This window comes from Solenopsis invicta, chromosome 12 (assembly GCF_016802725.1).
Source record: "Solenopsis invicta isolate M01_SB chromosome 12, UNIL_Sinv_3.0, whole genome shotgun sequence".
NCBI lineage: Eukaryota > Metazoa > Arthropoda > Insecta > Hymenoptera > Formicidae > Solenopsis > Solenopsis invicta.
Window position 1 is genome coordinate 19845459 of NC_052675.1, and position 16766 is coordinate 19862224.

The window sequence follows — 16766 nt, forward strand, 5'->3', positions numbered from 1 at the left end:
ATTAAAATGTCAGATTAACATTAGAACACTACGTTTCAGAATGTTGGCGTTGACACGATATCACATCTTCACGTCTAAGTCGAGAGTAGGTGAATTCATTGGAGGATGCAACGAGGCTGTCGTTACGAGATATCGATGTTTGTTTACTAAATCTATAAAAAAAAGCGGCATTTCGATAAATCGACAGTTGATACGTCCCTGGAGCCTCGCGAGCAAAACGTGGAGGCGGCGCGAGAGGGGCGGCAAAGCACGGTTCGCCGGATAGGAGAGTGGTGAGAGGACAACGCGGTAGCAACTGCGACGGCGGGAGACCGGAGAACGGGGGAGGCCGTCGGCGGGGTTTGGCGGGAAGCAGCGGGAGAATGCATGGGTTCCCCAAGGGGACGGAGGGCGGGGGCGGCGGTGGCAGGGGTGTATCTACTTACCATACTCCCAGTATACCAAAGTCCCGCGGTCGACTCGCTACGCGGCAGATAGTAGTCGCCGGCAAAGCACGCTTCTCGGCGGCAGCCGCGAGAGCAGCGAGAGAGGGGGAAGAGAAATAAAAAATAAAAAAATACAGAAAGCGAAAGGCAGATAGCGACATGGGCAGAGAGAGAAAGAAAGAGAGAGAGAGACAGAGGTCAGAGAGCGGAGAGGAAATTCGCTACACGTGTTCGCCGTTCGTTTTCCATGGGACGCGGAGGAAAGAAGTAACAAAAGAGCGGAGATTCAACGAAGAAGAGATACCGTGAATCGAGCGGATCGAGATAAAATGGCGGGACGGTAAATGAAAGAAAGTGGCTGAACGCATCGCGTGTGACAGAGTATATCGTTGCGTGTCTCGTGCGGTTCCGGTCACATGGATCACGTGGTAGTCCGTACCCCTTCTCTTCCTGACCGCGGGGGTTCCTCCGGTGGGCGGTGGGGATGTCAACCGTGGGAGGGATGTAGAAAAGGAGAAGTGGTAGATAGTTCCTAGGATAGAAAAGAGGAGATGAAAGAGGACAGGGATAAGAGGACGTTGCTTCGACACCGGTGATGATAACGAGGTGAGTGCGTATACAGTACTATTTATTTATAATTATTCTGCAACCGCGTAGCTTATTGAAGCAAATGCGTCGTAGAAAAAGATAGCTAAATATTTCCCGATGATAAAACGAGATATAATAATGTTTAATATTATTACTGCGAGAAAAATTTTACATGAAAATCATTCCATTCTACATATTTTGAATAATTTTTTATAGCAGATAGAGAAAGACCAAGATAAAATAAAGGAGTAACTCTTTAACACGGGATAGATAAATGATGCCATAGATTATTATCCGCGACAGACAATACGTGCGGCATATCTCCTTCTTTGCCACAAGATGTCGACTTAAATCGTCGTTTGGCAATGCCTCCGGGGTTCCGGCAGCCCGCTTAAATCGTATACTTGGCACACGAGCTAATTGGTCGTATCTCGCGTTAGTCGGTGTGCTTTATCGCACCATCCGTAACCGGTCGAAAAGCATTCGCCAGCGTTCCAACGAGCAATTTAACGTAACGTGAAACGCGCTCTCGCTGCCACTCGATTTTTCACTCACGGCGCTCCCACGTGGCGCACGGGGCCACGTGTTGGTCGGGACATGTCTTACGATCGCAAGAACTTCTCGCCCGTGTTTTCCCAGACAATCGATAAATCCTGCAAGACACGTACCAATAAATTATATTTTATTCGAAAGACAAAATTTAAAATCGATCTATATTTAAATTCATTTCCCTGAATGCTTGTAATAGCGTTCTATGACGTACAGAAAGCAATTTAATGTCAAATGTTTTATATACCATTCAAAAATTACAAATTTATTTCATAAAGAATTACCTTCATAAAGAAAAAAAAAATGGCGTTTCGAAATTTCCTCTTTATGAAAATAATTCTTCGGAATAACTCTATTCGTTATTTGAACTTGAACTTTCAAAACATTTTTATTTTCTTCCACGCTTCTTTCCGTTGATGCTCATTGTCACATGTGGCGAATGCAAGTTTCTCGCGGGAACGAGAGAGCATCGGAAGGCTTGCCGCTTCTGTTTCTAGCCTGAGAGCCGGACATGAAATTGAATTCGTACCGTGAATAACGACTAACAAACCGCAGTTATATCGTAAAAAGCAATGCAGCGGGATGTGAATTAATTCTGGCTAGCACCCCACAGGCCATCCCAAAGCCCTTTTTCCCTCTCCGTCTCTCCTCGCGCGTGCACACGGGCGTCTCTCGTTTCCTCTCTCGCGGTACTTCTCTCCTCCAACTGGAACGGTCCCAAAATTCAATAAAGCCGAACGAGTACGAGGTCTCTCCCTCGTCTCCGTCGCTTTCCGTATGGGGTGGTGGCAGCTATGGGGTTAGGAGTGCCGGAGTCATCGCGAGGACCGGATCGCGAGGGAGAGATGGAGGCTCGGTGCATACATTAGCGGGGGTAGCGTGTAGAGATATTGTCTGAACAAAGGGATTGGCGCGTACCTATCGAAAAGGCGATTAAGCGAGGATAAAGTTAACTTCGCCTTGGGCACTTGTGCTGAAAGCATTCTCGGAAAGAACTTTCGTTCCGTCCTGTAATTCCTGATATTACGCGATATAGCGACTTGCAGGGACAAAATTGGATGCAACGAATGCACTAAATTCTAACAACAATTTATGAGATTGAATCGTGATGATTTGATAATTATACGAATTCTGTGATAATTAAAAAATAAAACAAAAATGACCGTTTATCGGTGACATGAGATGCTTGCGGACTCTTTGAGAATTATTTAGTTCCGAAAGTATTTGAATAATTTAAATTATACAGTCTATTAGAGTATCACATTCACATTTGCGAGGCGACAAAAAAATTAACATTATTCGCGACGCGTTATGCGATTTTGCAAACTTGACACCGCATCCAGGACAATGAAGGTGGAAAAACGGGTCGCGTGCGACGGAGAGAAATAGAACGATAGCGAGGATAGCGGGGTTGACAGGACACAATATTGCAATAACTTCAATTACGGCGACACGACGGATTGCCATGGGGTGGATTCAACCGTCCTCCGCCCGCGCGTACCAGCCGGCCACCTCCGTCCGTTTCATCCATTTATATATCCGAGTGACACAAACGTCGTGGTCGAATTGGCTGTCGGATCTGAAAGGGGCTGCCTTTAAACAAGTGCTTCTTAATAAACCATTGACGCGCGAAACCACCCTCGAAAATTTGCCCCTCAGCGCTGTGTCGCCACCCTTCCTCAGTGTCTAGTGCCACGAGGCTCCAGACCGTCGAGGGACTTTTAGCTTTCGTTACTTCGTTAAATTCAGAAAGGCGAAACGCATCCCACGCCGCGGAGTAAGCGTAATGAAGCGTTCGGACGTTTTTACTTGGAAAATTTGGACACGCGTCGGGTTTGCAAATAAGAAAATGATTTGATTGATACGAACCGATTATCGCTTAGAGATCTGCGCTGTTTTGTTTTATAAAGTTTGATATATTTCAAACTTGATATCTATCTGTGTAATAAATAAGAAGGGACAAATATCTGCCCATTGCATTGAGCATAAAAATTTATAATTTAATTCACAAATTAACCTATTATTTTTTCAGTAATTTTTATGAAATGGAAATTGCAGAAAAAAAAATAAAATGCAATTACAAATAAGTAATCTATTTTGACAATCAAGATCATCGCAAAACCTTGTCGCTGTGGAATTACGAAAGAACAAGAAACTCTCTCCTACACAATTTTATTTCTATGATAATGCATAAAAAAATTCGTCAAACGATTTTCAAGACAAGGCCGACGACCTTGCCGCGAAGTTTAGTCTAGTGGTGACTTATCGACCGCCCGTTGCAGAGAGAGAGCGAACTCTGGAAAAATTGTGCAGAGCCTTTGCCCCGCGGGCTAAGGGTATTTCACTAGGGGTGGGCACGCACCCTTCTTCGCTCACGTCCCACTCGAAATTTCGCTCGGCTAGCGCTTTTTTTAACATTTATTTGACAGCTGTCGTCCGCAATGCGTGCGCGTTTACCTACTGCACGGGGTTGTCTTCGTGTCGAAATCGTTCGAGGGCAGAAACGACGAGCCTAAACGGCACCCTTGAAAGAAATAGGGGTAGTGCAAACCTTAAGACAAATGCTGACACGGCCGACCGAAACCGTTTCGAGATAATTATACAAGTCTCAGACCAAAAATTAACTATTTTATTAAAATTTTAAAAAAGCCAATATAGACCAACAAGTAAAAACAACTAATTAAAGAGCCTTAATGGCCATAACTAGTGTTAATGTTTCTTGTGAGATTTTTTTATACATTTTAAGTTCACCAAATTGTGCGCCGATAAATTTTCGGATTAGATACACATCATTATTAAATTGAATGAAAATAATATCACAATATTAATAAGAATCAATTTAATAATAATAATGCTAACAAGTATCTAATGTGGCAATGATGATCTATAAGAAAACCTTTTTCCCCTTAAAATTTTTTAAGTACCTTTTCTTGCGTGAAAAATGTTCAGTCTTCTTCTTAACGAAATATTATGTCAATTTACAATACGTCAATTTACAATCTCTTTACAATAATTATGTAATGTAAATGACTTTTGATATTAAAATAGTAAAATGATTGCAATACAATCGAGATCGAATTTCTTAATATTTAACACATTGTAGACAATTTCTTGTTAGGAAAGCATATTTCCAAGATACCGACAACAAATTTCGCGTTCTCCTTTAATTATATTTGCCATGCTTACTTACACTCACGCGGACACGATTGCTAATTGCAAAACCACGTTTTACAAAAAAATCGGCGTGGAAATAACTAGTATAATCACGTAATAAGTCACCGCAAGTCACTGTCACGCGATGCAAACGAATCAACGATATCGTCAAGGCAGGTTAATTACCCTATGACCCGCGCGACAGAATGCGTGGCCGCGACACCCCACTTTCCCTATATTTGTATTCGTACTTTCCATAGCGTTGGGGTACGTACGAAAATTGAATGCCATACGCACGACACATTAACATAGTCATATTCGTCGCATTGTACGTATCTTACCTAATTATCATATATTCGATAAAAATTAATCGAGTCGTGAAAGAATAATTCAATTTTTTATTTCTAAAAAACAAAGAAAAAAGAAACAAATTGCTTTATCAAAATAATCATAATTTATCATAAATGGAAATTGAGAATTCTGCGGCACATGTTAAACGCGTTTACTTTTCTCGTATTATATTATTAATTCGTTTTAAAACGTCAAATTAATTTACGCCAAAGACAAATCGCACCCCCTGTCGCTAGGGTTTCTTAAATCGATACCCGTTGCTGCGCGCCAAGGAGCCTTCCTTTCCCTATCGAGCGTGTCCGGGAGAATGATAAAACGTTTAACGGTAGATAATCGTAGGAACCGCGATAAATCTAACGAGGTCTCGTTGACTCGACCCTTTCTCCGATCGCCGATTTAAGCTCGTTTCGAGTACAATCCTTAGAGACAAAGAGAGAGAGAGAGAGAGAGAGAGATCCCAATAACGAAGCGGAGAAACTCGCGCGTTTTTCTCCTCCGCCGTGAGCTACGGCAGAAATAAGGAAAGTGAGAACGAGCGACTGCCGTGTCGCGGTATTGCTGAGAATGCGACGTTTGAGTCTGAGAACTTTGTCAATTAGACGGCAATAATTAGTCGTAGCCGCCATACGCAGTAGCTGCGACCGTGGAGTGATAGGTAATAAGTAATAACGTATCATTGACCGGTAACTCGCCTCTGCTTCACATGCGCCGCAGGCTCGTTTAATATCGCGTTATACGATGTTTGTTGAGTTTCCGCAGAAGAATGCGGTTTACAATGTTGCGTAATTGAACGTTTTCCCAGATATTTCTATAAGCATGTTATCGATCGTTGACGAAATTAATTCCGTGCTGATTAGAAGGATGTCTTATGAAACGGTAGAGTTTAGAAGCAAACAGTTGACGAAGAACTATCTCTCTAGACAAGGAAATCTCGTGAAGTATCAAATTGTATTTTTAATGAAACTTCGTATACATGTACGTTGTGTACCGGTAATAAGGTTATATACATATAGATATAGATAAATTTAAAAAATATCGAGGTGAAAAAAACAATTTTGAAGGGATGAAATCTTTAAAAATAAAACCATTTTTAACTTTTAATTCTTTATGCTGTATCTCAGAAACTATTCAAGAAATAAAGTGTTTTATACAAAATTTTTTAATATAAAATTATTTACATGTATCCATATTAATATTTTAAAAAAAGTTATTTAAAAAAATATTTAAAAATAATTATTTTTTAAATATTATTGGACATGAATAAATAAAGGTACTTTTATTTTCAAAATTTTTAATTAAAATCTCGCAGAATTTAAAAAACTTCGCAAAATTCTCTTGTAAATACTAATTAAGCAATAACAAGAAAATATTTTATTAATTCCATTAAGTTATTAACATAAAATAGTGCACGGTTTTTAACTATAATCTACTCAATTCATTTTAATATTTTTTCGTAAAAAAGTGAATAATTAAGCAGCATTAATTTCAAAAGCTCTGCATTATTTTTCATAATAATACACGAATCTATGCTCAGGTAACATTTATCGAAACAAGAAGTTGTCGTTTAAAAGATTGATTTCATTTCTATCGAGGAGCGAGGAGCAGGGCGATGTGGCCTAATAAACCTGCAATTATCGGCATCGTGCAAACGCCGCGGAATTTTTCAAACGCTTCCTGACGCGATAGAGGAAGAGAAAGAGAAAGAGAGACCCACGGATAAAAATCAGTTAGAATGTCACGTCGACTGGCGCACCTACTTTCTCGTTGTCGTGTGTGCCATCTCTCGTTTTCACGGGAGTCCCATCGTCGTGCTCCGTTGCCTCACGCTCGCGCCTACCTTTCGCAAAGGATTCCTTCGATCAGTCAACGAGCGCCGGACTGCCGGCCGAAGAAAAACCCGGCTGCCAAGCTCGCTCTCGAGTACGTGAGTTACGTGATGTCGGATCGACCGTCGATTTATCGCGCGATCGTGTACAACGTGTACGACGACAAGTCGCGGCAGTCCGTCCAACCGGATGCGAGATTCGTTCCTTGACGATTGACGTATCCCGCATGAACGTGACGTCCTTTCTGGACGCATTATCGTCATTCACCGTTGTTGACGTTCAGTTAAACGCGGAAACAGTAATTTTTAGTCATTGTGAAAAATTTACATTTTTTAGCGGGAACATCGATGTAAAGAAAAATACTCGTGATTATTCAGAAAGCGTCATTTCTGGCTGGTGAATTGTAAAAACGACATGCCATAAAATCACGTTGCGCCAGATGGATGGGGGACGACTGAAAACTTAAAACGTTCGCATTCTCTAAAATCGAATCGCGGAAAGGAGAGGCATGCCGGGGCAATTTTCGGGATGGTCGCAAAATAATGATGATCTTTATCCCTAATGAAATTAGTCCTGCTGCTCCAAAGCGCGCGGGAATAGACATCGTACCGTGAAATTACTATAATAGGCGGCGGCGGGGCGGTAGATCTCCCTTCTCCTAATACACGCACAAACGTTACTCACGTGTAGAGAAAGACGCCGCTCCACGTGTATATTACGTACATGGATTCGCGGGCACGGAAGAGCACACGGGATTGGATCGGTTCGACTCGGTCCTCGAGCCAATGTGGAACGATCCCCCCCGGCCTATTTAAAGAGAACACCTAAATATAGTTCGCTTTTTTTGCCAGAATTTAAAATTACGGTCGTAAAGAAGCCAAGGGCAAATTAGCCGGGGATTCGACCCTCCTGAGGGGGCTGTCTCCGATCTCTTCGAAAGTTGCGCACGATGGATTCGCCATCGCGAGAAAGGACGATATCTGACGACTGTACACGCAAGACCTCGTTCTTTTTCCCGATCAAGTAGACGTATCGATGAGAAAAATGTAAAAAAAGAATTTAAGTACATGTAATCGGAAATCAATTGGAAATTGATATAACGCATTATCACTTCTTTTTTTTTCCATTAAATCTGAGCACACATTAGTGCTTATGGGTGCAAACGCGATCGAAGCGAGTCGACGACGATTTCGCCGCACCTGCCCGAACACTCTGCCCAATTCTATTACTCGAGAGGCCGCCATGACAATGGTGCGCGTTTCTCGTAATCCTTGGCATCCCGTGGCCTTGTCCGGCTCTTGAGGACGATAGTGTCGGGACCCGCAGCCCCACGGGCTCGCTCTGGTGGAAACAATTGCTGCCGCGGGGCATCATTTACATCATAAGCAATCATAATGATCGAATTTTCGGCGAACGACGATGATCCAACGAGTGGAACGAGGGGAGCCAATTCAGAAGTGGGTACCCACTTACCGGCTGTACGAACTATGCGTTCGCGAGAGAGGGACTCTGACCCTCCTCCACCTCTTTCGACCCCATAGCTTCGGGCTACCTGCGCCCGTTTATATGAACTGGCACCCATTCTCCCTCTCCTCAACTCTTTCTCTCTCGCTCTCTGTCTCTCCAAAAAGTTCAGAAGAGCACTTGGAAAAAAAGTAATCGCCCAAAAAATTTCGAGCACGATGAAAGACGGTGTCCCGTCAACCATTTACTGGCGAACGATGCATCTGGCTGCCTTTCTCGATACGCAATACGTTGGCAAGAAATAACGTGACGCGTGACGATCCATCGCCCAGTCCAGCATGTCGTTGAAACAACCCATCAACCGTTCATCCGCGATTGTTAACGCGCGTCGTCGCGTACGAGCGAGCGAGCGAGCAGGTGAGTGAACGTTCGCCTAAAACGGCATACGAGTATTTTCACGTACCGTTAATGGGAAGTTACTGCGAACTGCGCGGGCGGCGTGCTTGAAAACGCGGGTTCAATTTCCTGGGCGCGCACGAGCAGAACGATGTTCCGGAGGACGTTCACTTCCAGCCGGCGATAATATAAGGAGTTCACGCGGGCTATTTGCGCTTTAAACGGCCGAGAAATTCGCGGAATAGCCAGCTCAAAAATCGCTCGCACGAACGCAAATAATTTCGTTCTATCGTTCCTGGTGTGCTTCGATTTTCAAATTTTGCAGGAGCCTCCCTCCCGCCGCGGAATGAGAACAGGGGAGCCGTGGAAAGCGGCGCGACGATGGCAACGTTGCCGGTGTTTTCCAGACCGGGGTTTACCAAAGACGGCGAGAGCTCTGTTTTGGGCTTTGCCAACGCGCCCACTTGCTCTCTCTCTCTCTCTCTCTCTGTATATACGACTGGACCTATCAGTATGCGGACCACGAAACGTGGTCGGGGGCCCCCTCGTCTTCCTTGTCCCTCTCAGCCTCCTTCTTCGTCCCTCGGTACCTCCGTCTCCCTATCTCTCTTTGACAAACATTGTGTCCCTCCGCGATTTCCCTCGCCATCTCTCCTCTCGCACTCTCCGCTTCTATTTGTCTCTCTTCTCTCGTTGCTCTTCCTCTCGCTCCAACAACGCGAGGCGAAACGTAGGCTGTTTCGGAGAGAGTGTTTCCGCTGTAATGCCGAAACAGTATTGATTGCAGCCCGCCTAGCTTAGTTCCTACTGCCGCTTACTGCATCTAACGCTCACACGTAAAGCCGCGCGTATTTTCGCACGACTGCCTCCGAAGACAAACGAAATTAACTATGCATATTAACTAACTGTCATCGGACGTGCGGCGCAAATATCGAGCTGCTTCTCTCTCCCGACTGGATGTTATCGACTTACCGCATTGGCTTTTGCTCGGCGTTCTCGACCTATATCTTACGAAGTAACTTTTAGCTTGTCCCGTCCAGGTGTAACTAGGAAGGGTCGATATATCTATAAGGACCTCGAATATCTCGAATGGTGCATGTCCTTCGATACGCGTCCATTAATATCAACGAGCTACGATCACACGTTAGGTTCGCTCGCAAATCTGTTCTCGGTCGGCCATGACGGTGAGACGGAAATCGTGCCCATCGTTCTGGACCGAAATTGGTTGGAGGACCGTACTAAAGGGTAGTAACGACGTAACAATGACCCCGGTAGAGGGTAGTAGTCGGCATTGCTGACTCGAAGGACGATGGGAACGGTAATTCCGTCTTCGAGAGAATGGGGTTGCCCTATCGTGACTCGGCAGATAATTAGACGGGTAATCGAGATGGTCGGAGTTTCGAAGTATTACGGTAGTCTGCAATTTAATATAGGCTGGCAATTCTGTAACTTCCTGACTCGTCCTTTAACTAATGTCAATGACCCATTCGAGATGTTATCGTTCGTATCTACATTACAGAATTTATCATTATTACAAATACAATTTTACGCTCTAAATATCTATTTTTTAATTTCTCTTGATATTTTTTTCAAATATACAATAAAATGTTGATCTATAAAATCGCACGTTAAAAAGTCATTTAGCATTATTAAAACAATAGTCATAATAGTACACTCTAGAAACTCTACTGACAAATCAGCCTTGACAAGTTACCATGGACTTCAAAAGTCCTGACACGACCTTCGCCGTGGCTCGTCCTAAAATGGTCACTGCGTTCGTATCGCGTTTTTCCCATAAAAATAGGGTGTATGGAGTTCAGTAGGTCTCGTGTGACTCTGCAAAGTTGTTCGAGGGTTTGGTGACGTAATGAGGCAGATCGATTGCCGAGTGCATTACCATTACAATGGTGAACACCCCCGGAGACGCCTATGCCTAACACAATTGATAGACGACGGGAATTTCGGAAGAAAACGGAAAAAAGCGGGGAACTATCGCCCAATGAAAAGGGAAAGGGAGAAAAAAGAAAGGAAAGGAGAGAGAGAGAGAGAGAGAGAGAAAGAAACAGAAAGAGAACGCGGTCACACCAACGGCTTATTAGTCAGCAATGTGATCTATTTGCCCTGTACTCGCATAAAGAACCTACATTATTGTGCCACTATGTTATGAAGGAGGGCGTTATTGCCCAACAGGGACCTCCAGTTAGGCTCCTACCACCGACCCGTGGCGACGTATGGTGTACGGTTATGGGCACCGTTCTTTCTCTCTTGTCTCGTTCCTTGCTCTCTTCCATCATCGACCACCCGCGGGGCCTCGCTAATATGCCGGTAATATTTCCTCCATTCCGGATATCGCTTTATTATTTCCTGCCGGCACGCCACGGTTATCGACGATGAATTCTACATACGTGGAGAGCAGCGTGAGAAATTTCCAAAGCCACGCGTAATGTATTTCACGGTATCTCGGTTAAACGCTGCGCATTGAAAAGTCAGTATCTTCCTCTTATGCGTACAATGTACAAAGCTAGATATTTTTCATTGTACTATTACACTTATTGCATTTCGCTATAAAATATAAAGAATTCGTAAGGATTGGAAGCTTCATATAAATATTTAAACGCGTAATCCTTATTCGCATTCGTTATCTTATACTGCCAAGACCAGCGGTCGCACTTTAGCGACGCCAGAAATAATTTAGCATCGTTACAGACACACTGTGGGTGAATGCCGTTAACAACACGGACGGCGGTACGGCCTCTATCCTCGACACTCCGTTCCATTGTCGGTTTTGGTCGCTCACAGCCTAGTAGGCATTGTTTAACATCCCGCGGATTCTCAACGCTGTCTGACTCATGCGATCGGCTTCCATCCGCCTAACCGAATCGAATCGTCTGTCGACTCGATTTGGTTCTCGCACCTTTATTCTTACGAATGATAATGACGTCACATAAAAATAAAAGGAATTTCCATTGCTCTCGACGCGACTCTTGCGTGAAAGTTGCAGAAATGATCGATATCGTAGATCTTCGCGAGAGTATACTTGTATTTTATTTTTTTATTTTATATAACCCAGAAACTCATAGTTTGTCGGGGAATTTCGGTCGACGATCGGTGACACTTTCGGTGTTATTTCGGTGGAAGGAAAGTTCGGTTCTCGGCTTATCACGCAAACTTTGACAGAGGCACGTTGGGAAAGGGGCGAGGCTCGCGGAGCAGCGAAACGCTTTCGGAAAATCCATAGCGTCAAGGAATATACAGGGTTTCGCCGTAGCGGAACACAATGGCGCGTTGTAGAAAGGTAGGGTGATAAGAGGAGCGAGCAAGATCGTTGGCCGGACAAGAGAAAGGAAAAGAGAGACAGAGAGAGAGAGAGAGAGAGAGAGAAAGAGAGATGGAGACGCGGGGAGAGCTTGCGGCGTCGGTCTTTGCCCCGAGTACGTGCTTCGAGTGACAAAGCTTTCAGCATGAGACCGACCGACCGACCGACCGTACGAACACCAGAACGATACGACGCATCAAGGTCCTCGACGATCGATAGACAGGCTCTACTCAACCTGGACTATCCTCGCGCGCGTCGCGCTTTGCCTCTGTTTAATATCTTAGACAATTGTCTGCAGACACGATCCATTTGTACGTCGCGAGATCTTTTCTGCGAGTTTCGCAGCTTACGCCTCAAAATATCAATGGAAATACCAGCGAAGATAATTTTAAATTTATTTTACAGAATTATTATTTTTTTTAATTTTAATGCTTAAAGACCACTGTCTTTCTCTTTCACATAAATGTGCTAAGTGGAATCCTTTTTTTGTGTAATTTCTACTTTGCAACTTACGATAACTTTCTCTTTTAAAAGTGACATATCTCGATTATTAAGCATAAGACTCTCCTCAACAGTCGACAATGGCGGATTTAGGTCGAGGGATCGCGCTGGTAGGTGTCGGCAGATCCGTATCTGGCTCCATCGAGCTGGTCGCGCCCGCTCTCAGAAGCGTGAAATGAAATTTGACAGATCAGACCGAGAACATCTCGCTCTTCTCGTCATTCGGTCGCAACCTCGAGAGCTGCAAAATGGCGTTGGCACGCTCGTCCCCCGGGGGGGACGCACCTTCGGGGTGCCCTACGGGCACCGACGGGCACCATCATCCCTCGCGCGCGTTGTACCCCTCTTCACCCCTCGTCACCCTACTCTCTCGAGGCGCACCCCATTTTATACGATTCTCTTTTATCTGTTACCACCCTGCCGCTGCCGCCACCGCCGCCGTCGGTTATGCTCCCTCGGGGGCATCCGCTGAAGCGGGTCTCCTTAGTTCCAACCCGACACCTTTTTACAAATACATCACACGGCCTTCTGGCCTGTTGCCGCTTCTCACCCCGTATCGTATCGCTGTCCCATCGTAACGCTTCGTTGTGTCGGAGGTGGCGCATAGTGGGTGCTCCATTTGCCTAAGCACATCAATTGCTCTAGACCCGCTCGCTCACCTCGCTCAGCAGGTACTTACTTTAACGTGAGTTCCAAAGAGCACGGGGTCACCACTATGTAGATCATCTGATCTATAAATCTATGTAATGTGTGCTGCATTAAGATACTTGACGACATGTCTTTGATAGTTAATACAACAATTAATATAGCAGAGTTTTGTAGTAATTCAAATAAACATTCTTTTTTGTTTTCTTTCGACATTTATAAATTTGTTTACCGAGGTTGAAAAAAAATCGTTTTGACGAGTAAAGCTGCTAAACAGTGGGAATATCGTGATGCGATTTCGTTAAAATCTAACAAACTTTTTTCTTCTCGCCTTGACACCCCTGTCCATCGACATGAGTAACATAATCTACGATCAAAGTGCGGGAACGTCATCATCCGCGTTGACGATCGTCATCACCCCGCCTTCTTTTTCGCATCCAAACATCCGATAGTGTGACAGCTGTCCCCGCATCGGAAACCAAATTATAATACTCAAAGGATCGCTGATCTCTATTTAGATTCTTATCTTTCGCACTGTGACGCAACGCCCCGGAGATGTCACCGACGAGTCCCGTGACCGTGATCGCCACTGGCACCTCGTTCCCGGGGTACTACTGCTTATAGTGCACGATAATGGAACGTGCGAACATGGACGGGCGTCCAATTTCCAGAGCGATTTAGTCCAGTCTCTTCGAAAGCACCGATAGCATCTAATGGGGACGTAGCGTATATCGGGTCGTGGATGCTCGCCGATCGCGTAAACAGTCGATCGCGAACTAGACCCCAAAATTTCTTTCAACATCGCACAACGATCTTTAATAACTGAAGGAAGCGGGTAGACGCGGGAATAATAATTTTTAGCAAAATCTTGATTCTTTCCCGAAACGCGAGCACACTAACCCCCGTTTCTCTTTTCGTCGTTTCATAAGATATTGTACAATTTCTCGCTTCTTTTTCGCAGTGAGAGATCGTTGTGGCATACGATGGTACCACGGACGACCACCCTAAGTGGCGAAACGAGGAAGAAACGAAATGCTGAAACATAAAATTGAAAAGTTTGACGTACGGCGGTTTATGGGACTTTTAGAACGTAGTAAACTCGCGCGTTATTCCTCCTTCCGCGAGTCGTTATATTTTTCTTCCCGTAGTTCGCGAGAGCCCCACACTGGATTTTTGTTGCCAGGGTGTTTGTCGCTCAAACGAAAACCTTTCCCCTCTCTTTCGCAATCTCTCCTCTCCCTCCATTCCCCGTTTTTACTCTCTTCAACATGAGTTACCGCTTCGCCACTTGCGCGATGATTTATCACGAGCTACCGCCTCCGTTTCTCGATTGAGATTTACTATACTTTCGAATTTTAATTCAATCTCATTCGTTTACGCACGATTTGTATCCCTCAAAATACCTATCGTTGCAAGATTTATTGTAATCATTACATTAGCTTTTATTGGTGTTATTTTTTAATTACTTATTACATTTCTTCTTTACAGTCGTTAATTTGATGCGTTTTACCCGTCAAGTATAATTATTGCGTTCATAATTAGCGTGGAACGCGGAAGTCGCGACGATGAAGGGACCCTTCGCGATAGAGCCTTCGCGCAAATAAAGAAGTTGTTCGGCATTCCAAGCTCATTGAACGCTCGCATACCGAGATCCCCGCGGAACGGTTAATTATCCGAGGATTTTTCGGCAACGTCGACCGTACCCTACCAACATCGAAGCCGACGGAGCGTGGGCCTAAGGGGTTAGCGATGAACTTCGACTCGGTAATGAAGCGCTCCCCCTCTACGCCTAAACGAGTCGTCGCCTGCGCTTCGGATATATTTTATTGCACGACCGGCCTGGTTTATTATCGCCACGGTTGCGCGCGATCTCCATCTCACTTTGGTCCGCAACGTCTTCTCACCCTCCGCGCTATATAGCTCCACCCTCCGAGCAGAGAGTGAAAGAGAGAAAGCATTAGGCGGTTCTGCCTAGATCAACCCTTCCTCACGCCCGGCAACGACGATTCCAACCCTCGGAAAAACAGTGGCGCTCAACGAGCCGTGCTGTTGCGCACGAGTTCGCGCGATATAAAAGGGTTATGACCGTACATCTTAACCCTGGGATACCATCGATGAGAGACACGCTTTCAATTCACCTGGACATCTTGTCGAAATATTGATACGACGAATTATCGCGATAGGCTTTATTGCGATACTTGTACAAGCATGTTAATCTCTCTCTTAATAAGAAACGGATGTTTTTAGAGATATATGTGTCTAATACTGCTAAAGTAAGCGTGCTGAACTAATCTATCGTTAATAGCTCTCTCTCTCACATTCGTGGCGTATCGCGAGTTAACGGAGCGTCCGATCTCGCATCGTTAACTTTTTAAACGTGTGCGCGGTAACTTTTAAACGAGCTTACATCAAACGAATTATCCGTAGAATATGAGAACCGGCGGCTTTTAACGGCACGAGCTTAAAACTATAATGCGCCCTAATCCAGCAATATCTCATGCTGTCTTGCGGGATTCGTCGCTCACGCACAGCCGTCCCTATTTAGTGGATCATATATATTATACCATTCTCATCGGCGGATCAACCCCTCGTCGAATGACATTCTATCTTTTGCAATCATGCGCAGGATAATTTTCGCATAGATAGTCCGTCACGAATGGACTTGTGATATATATAATGTCAGAAAATTTTAGTCAATGAATTTATTCGACACGGTCCATTTTTATCCAACATCTTTACAATAACCTTGCAACGCAAACTATTCGAGGTAATCAAAATCCGGCGTTTGTCGGGTGTGAATAGTCACAGAGAAGAGGAGGAATGGGAGGTGGAGGAAAAGGGGGAGAGTAAGAGCGTCGTCTTAGCACCGCATCGGCATCTGTTCGCGAAGGAATTACGACGTAACTTTGTCTCCCAAGATAGCGCGACGGTTCCTCTGGAGCTGAGTGCTACCTAGGATAGAGTGTAGGAGGCGATGGAACTGTTGGGTTATGGGAGCGAGAGGAGTCGGGAGGAGGACGGGAGGTACGAAGGTTACGAAGGAGATGGGGTAAAAGCGAGAAAGAGCGAGAGACAGAGGTGAGATGAGAGAGAGAGAGAGAGAGAGAGAGAGAGAGAGAGAGAGAGAGAGAGAGAGAGAGAGAGAGAGAGAGAGACGAGAAGAGATCGAGAGCACGGGCGACCGGTAAGCACGGGAGTGTGCATGATGGGTGAGGCTCCTCCGAGGCTTGAGTTTCCATTGGGGTTGGTTCTTGCGATATAAGCTCTCGGCAGCCACAGCATCGCCACCCATCCTGGGCCCGCCGCCACCCCCCCGACACCGGAGCACCGACAGAGCACCCCCGCGTCACCTCCCGCCTCCCGCACCATCACGCAGTTCGCCCGCAGACCCCTGCGAGACATACAGCATACCCACTATCACCCACAGATAGTGGTGGTTCGGGTCGTCTCTCGGTGTGCTACGGGGTGTCGCGAGCCTCATACATATTCAGCGGATGCATCACCCTCCACCCACGTTCACCCCTCCCCCTCCCCTTCGCCACCGTACTCTCT

At 45.1% G+C, this 16766-nt stretch overlaps 1 protein-coding gene across 3 annotated transcripts in view; it reads left to right on the top strand.

Moving 5' to 3' along the window:
* Nucleotides 1-16766, top strand: part of LOC120359156 — a 159712-nt gene that overhangs the window by 3708 nt on the left and 139238 nt on the right. For 2 of the 3 annotated variants that reach the window (XR_005575977.1, XR_005575973.1), the window contains exon 2: nt 40-1031. The gene's annotated coding sequence lies outside the window, so the exon portion shown is untranslated. Of the gene's footprint in view, nt 1-39; nt 1032-16766 lie in introns of those variants that run through there. The other variant, XM_039455719.1, reaches the window with a different exon arrangement.